The sequence below is a fragment of the Ammospiza caudacuta genome, chromosome 10 (genome assembly GCF_027887145.1).
Source record: "Ammospiza caudacuta isolate bAmmCau1 chromosome 10, bAmmCau1.pri, whole genome shotgun sequence".
Lineage (NCBI taxonomy): Eukaryota > Metazoa > Chordata > Aves > Passeriformes > Passerellidae > Ammospiza > Ammospiza caudacuta.
Window position 1 is genome coordinate 20,554,509 of NC_080602.1, and position 5,402 is coordinate 20,559,910.

Consider the following 5,402-nt stretch of genomic DNA (forward strand, 5'->3'; position numbering starts at 1 on the left):
CAGCTCCCCCCGCACCCCGACACCCGAGCCCCCTCTTGGCGAGCCCCTTGAGCAACGGGCCCGGTGCCGGCGGACAGCGAAAGGGCTCAGGCCGCCCCTAAACCTCCCCTGGCCCGGGCAGCTCCCACCGCCCCCCGGCCGCCTTCCCGGCCCCGCACCGCTGTCCAAATGCTGAAAGGACCCGAGACCGCTCGGTCCGGCTCGGCTTGGCACGGCACAGCACGGCTCGGCACGGCACGGCAAGGCACGGCACAGCAAGGCACGGCCCGCCTGCGGGGCACAGGCTGCCCCCGAGCCGAGTCCCCGGCCCTGGCAAAGGGGTCCCTCCTGTAGCCGTGCCGGGCCGTGCCGGGCCGTGCCGGGCCGGGCCTTCCCCGACGGACAGGCCGAGCCCGCAGCCCGGGTGGCCCCGACAGCCGCAGCGCGGGGCTCGGTGGGCACAGCGAGCTGGGATGGGGCGCGGGCACCGCGCTGCTCTCCCCTCGCTCTCTGCCTTCCCTCTCGCCTTTACAGCATCACACACATCCTGCACCGCCTGCAGCCTCTGCTGCAAGCATCTAAAAGCCCTCCCCAAAAACCCACAACCCCCCCACACGCCCCAGTCCCTCCTGGCACACCTTTGCTCCGTTTTCGACCTCTCCTCTTCCTTCCTGCGTTTAACCTGGCTCCTAATTTTTATCTCCGATTCACTCCACCGATGCCCCGGAGCGGCTCTGGGGAGTCTCTCGCCGCCCCGATGAACACACAGGGATCCCCAGACAGGTTTTCTATGTAGGAAAAAATAAACCGATCGAGCCCGAGAGATCTGCAACAGCCGAACATGCCGCCTCGCCTTTACATTCGTGTTTTTAAATTCCCCCGTTATTTTCCTTTTTTGCATCTGCGAGTTGCCACGAAAGGAAATACAACCCCAAATGCCACCGCCAGCAGAAACCGGAGCTCGTTGCCAAATTCCGTAGTATTTTATTTTAAAAGCAATTAACACCATAAAAAAAAAAAAAAAAAAAAAAAAAAAAACAGAAAGAAAGAAAGAAATAAATCGCGTCTTCTCCTCTTCCCGGGGAGTGTAAGAAATCCTTTTGCTCACCCAGAGTCGAAAACCTAATGGCATTGTCGTTAAACACGAAAAGGAGAATATTAAGAAATTGCAACACTCCCTCCCGAGCGCTCCCCCCCTCCCAGTTTATTTGCCCTAATAATTAATTCACAAGAGCTTAACTTCGGTGTAACCCCGGCGGTCTTTTCATTAAAAAATCCCCGCGTTTCCTATTGAATTAGCTCTGCTCCATTGTCGCTGAAATGAAGACGCCAAACCAACTTTTACCCTGAGCATTTTCTCACCAGCCCAAAGAAAAGTCTCTCTCCTTTTTCTTTTCTCTGATTTTTTTTTTCTTTCTTTTTTTTTTTTTTTTTTTTTTTTTTTTTTTTTTTTTTTTTTTTTTTTTTTTTTTAATTCAAGCACCCAGGCGATGGACGTGTCCTGCAATTTAACTACTTTCAAATTCTTTGTTCGGGTCCCACCGGGGCTCTATTGTCACCCTATTGAGAGAGCTTATTGCCAAGTCAAGCCTGAGCGAATTGAGACACGCACGGGAGGAGCCCCGGGGGCTGGGAGCGGGATCCGTGGGGCTGCTCGGCCCGGGGGGACCCCGGCCCAGCCCCGAGGGAGCGGGCACGGAGCGGGGCAGGCGCTGCCGCAGCCCCGGGCCGGGAACACCGGCACCGATTCCACGGGAGCCGCAGCTTCCAAAGCAGCCCCGGCCCCGCAGAGCGCGGTGCTCGTGATGGGGCAGCCCCGGGAAGGGGCTCCCCCCGGGATCGGGCTGCTCTGAACCCTCAAAGCATCCCCGCAGCAGCGTCCTGGCTCAGGTACCACCGCTGCGGGCGCGACAGGCACTTACCTCGGATGCCCGCGGTGCCGCCAGCTTCCCTCCTCCGCTGGTTCTCCCTTAATCCCGAAAAGGAGGGTCCTCCTCTGCTGTCATCCCACCCCCGACCCCTCCAGCTCGGAGCCGGCTCCCGCCTGTCTCCTGTCGCCCTCTTCAGCGCTCACTTTGGGAGCTCCGGGGCTCGCTTCCCGAGCAGGGAAAGAGCGGGATGTTGGGGTGCTTTGCTTTTCTCTTTTCCTTCCCTCTCCCCCGACTCCTCCCCAGCCTCAAAAAGGGGTTGCGAGCTGGAATAGGGGGGTACGGGCTTCACGGAAGGGTTATTTCAGGAGAAAAAGAAGCTGAAAGAGCAGTGCGGGGCACGGATTCCCACGTAAGCCCGTACGTCACCTATAAAAATTGCCCGTTTCTCCCGTTTCTTGGCTCCGGGGGGGCAGCTGAGACATCTCTACCTGTGGAGGGAGGGGGTGCAGCACCGTTTAAACCCGCACCCCGTTAAAAACCTCCTGCTCCACCCGGGAGGGGAAAGCAGAACCGCGGGATGCTGGAAAGCAGGGGCTGCCTCTCTGCATCATCACCCGCTGCCCCGTGGTGATGTCTGGCCTCCCCCCACTCCCCCAAAACACCCATCTGGAGGCCGTCTCAGCCTCTCGGTGCCGGGGAGAGAAGAGATTTAGGGGATCCCAGGGCGATGGCACGGGAGGGCCGCGGCGGGGACAGGGGGACACTGCGGCCATCGCTTCCCCTCCTCGCCGCCGTCCCCTCTTGTGACCAGCGGCGTCTCCGCCGTGTCCCGGGGGAAGAGGAAGCCCTTGACCCCTGGCCCCAGGGGCAACGGGGTTAAACAAAGTCCCACCGCCCCATTATCCGACAGACAGCTTTGAGCTCCCGGCGGGGAGCGGGGTCTCCGAGAAGCTGGCGAGAAGTCACAGCTCCCACCGCCGGTACCGGACCCCGACGGGGCGCACCTGGGATGGGGATGCTTCTCTGCATGACAGACAGACAGACAGAAATAAAACCAAAAAACCTAGAGAATGAAAAAAATTATTAAAAAATAAAAAAGACGATGCACACCCCATTCCGAATTATGCATTGCAGCCAGCTCTGCTGAAACGGCGGATTTTTGAGGTTATTTCGGGTTGTTCACAGTGGTGATTTTTTTTTTTTTTTTTTTTTTTTTTTTTTTTTTTTTTAGTGGTGCCGTGCCTTGCCGAAGCTTCGTGCCCGCACTCAGGTGAGGCACAGGCAGCCCCGGCCCGGTCCTGCCTGCAGACAAGGCAGCGGAGCTCGTTGTCATCATCCCTCCCCAGAGCTCTGCCGCGAGAAACATTTAGAGAATTTATTTTTGCTATTTACGCTTTGGAGAGAGGAGAATTTTTTTTTAAATGGGGCAGGTTTGGATTTTTTAGAATTTGATTTTTTGCGAACACGATGAAAAGAAGGAGATAAAAGATGCCAAATAAGAGAAATCGGCGTTAACACAATGAAGCGGAGGGGAGAACAAGTGCACCCAGGTCCTTTCCTAGAGCCATCCGGGAGCCGGGGGTTCCTAAACTGTTCTTCCCTTCACTCCAGGGCACTCATGGCTCCTCCATCCCGGCCAGAGCACCCGCAGTGTTGGAGCATCTCTCCAAGCATCTCTCCGCCGAGCTCCGGCAGAAAGAGCCGGGAGCCCGGAGCCGGTGCGGGGGTGGCCGGGGACAGGCAGCGCCTGTGGCTCCCGGCAGGCTCCGGCACAGCGGGTGCCTCAGGCAAAGCTGGGTGAAACTGCAGCACAACCCCACATCGAACCTCAAGCTGGGGGGCTGCAGGGACTTTGGGGGGCACCAAGGGGCTGTGGAACGCGTTCCGAGCCGCAGAGCCTGCACGGCGCCCTCAGTGCGGGTTCCTCACATCCCGCACCGCTCCCACGCTGGCTCTGCCTTCTCGGAGAGCGGAGGGCAGCAGGGGCTCCTCACCTGCATCCCCCCGAGCCTGCACCCCCCAGGGATGAGGAAGGTGATGAGGGGCTGGAGTGGGTGATGAGGAGCGCCCGGGCTGTGGAGTTCCGCAGGGGCCGGGAGGGCCGAACGGGAGTCCCGGTGCCCGCTGGCCCTGCCCGGTGCCGCACGGGGACCGGGACGGGACCCGGGCGGTGTCCGCACCCCGACGGCCCCGGGGGGCTCGGCCCGGCCCGGCCCGGCCCGCAGGAGCGGGGCCGCAGCGCCACCTGGCGGCTCGGCACGGCCCGGCCCGGCTCGGCACGGCTCGGTACGGCACGGCAATGTCAGCCCTCTCAGGGCTGTGCCGGGAGCCACCGTCCCGGCCACAACAGCTCCTGCGGCGTCCACGGAGCCTGCACACACCTGTCCGCACCGTGGCACCTCCTGTTTCCTTTCCTTGTGAATCCACATCCATCCCTTCCATCCCATCCCTTCCATCCCATCCCATTCCTGGCACCCTGAATCCCCCACACTCTGCACCCACCTGTCCCACAGCTGGCATCCCATTCGCTGCACCTGGGACCTTCCCCTGCACCCTGGATCCCATTCCTAGCACCCTACATCCACAGCTTGCACTTCACATCCTAGCACCCTAATTCCCAGCACGCTGCATCCCCTGCACTGTGCTCCACATCCCATTCCCTGCACCTGTGGCCTTTCCCCTGCATCCTACATGTCCTCCCCTGCACCCCACATCCATATTCTGCACCCCACAGTCCATTCTTTGCACCCTACATTTCGTCCTGCACCCTACATCCCATTCCTTGCACCCTATATGCCCTGCCTTCCATCCCTGCATCTATGGCCTTTTCTCTCCCTGCATCCTATTCCTTGGACCCAACACCATTCCCAGCACCCTACATCTTACTCCTTCCACCTGTGTCCTTTTCCCTGCACCCTACATCCATTTCTTGCACTCTACATTCCATTCCCTGCACCTTACATCCATTCCTTGCACCCCACATCCCATTCTCGTCCCCCTGCATCTATTCCTTGCACTCTGCATCCCATTTCTTCCACCCTACACCTTCCTGCTCCTCACAGCCCATTATCCCACACCCTGGGCTCATGTTCGGCTCTCCACCCACTGCTCCATCGCCAACCTATCTGTGGGATTTGGGGTTTTTAGGGTGTCAAGCGCTGTGCGCGCTGGCCCCGCCACCCTGTGTACCAACCTGCTCGCACTCAGCCGCTTCCCGCGCCCCGCCTCCTTCTTCCGGCCGGTTAAACTCGCGCAAAAGGGGCACCGGGAGTGCGCTGAACGTAGTACCGGGACCGCGCAGCCCCGGCACGGGCGGGAGGATCAAAATAACAAGCACTATACAGTGCTGCTGGCGCGACCGCGGCAGGACTCGAACCTGCAATCTTCTGATCCGAAGTCAGACGCCTTATCCATTAGGCCACGCGGCCACCTCCACTCCTGCCTACCCGCGTGCCTTACTCAGGGAATCCCGGCGGGCCGTACCACGCGCGGAGGGGGGCGGGACGGGACGGGACGTCACGGCGGCCGGAAGCTCCCCCGGGCGCCCCAGTT

General features: G+C 60.0%; 1 non-coding gene across 1 annotated transcript; it reads right to left on the reverse strand.

Moving 5' to 3' along the window:
• Positions 1-5,205: 5,205 nt before the first annotated feature.
• TRNAR-UCG (transfer RNA arginine (anticodon UCG)) lies at positions 5,206-5,278 on the reverse strand. Its single transcript has one exon. It is a non-coding gene; the product is annotated as a tRNA-Arg (tRNA).
• Positions 5,279-5,402: the final 124 nt, after the last annotated feature.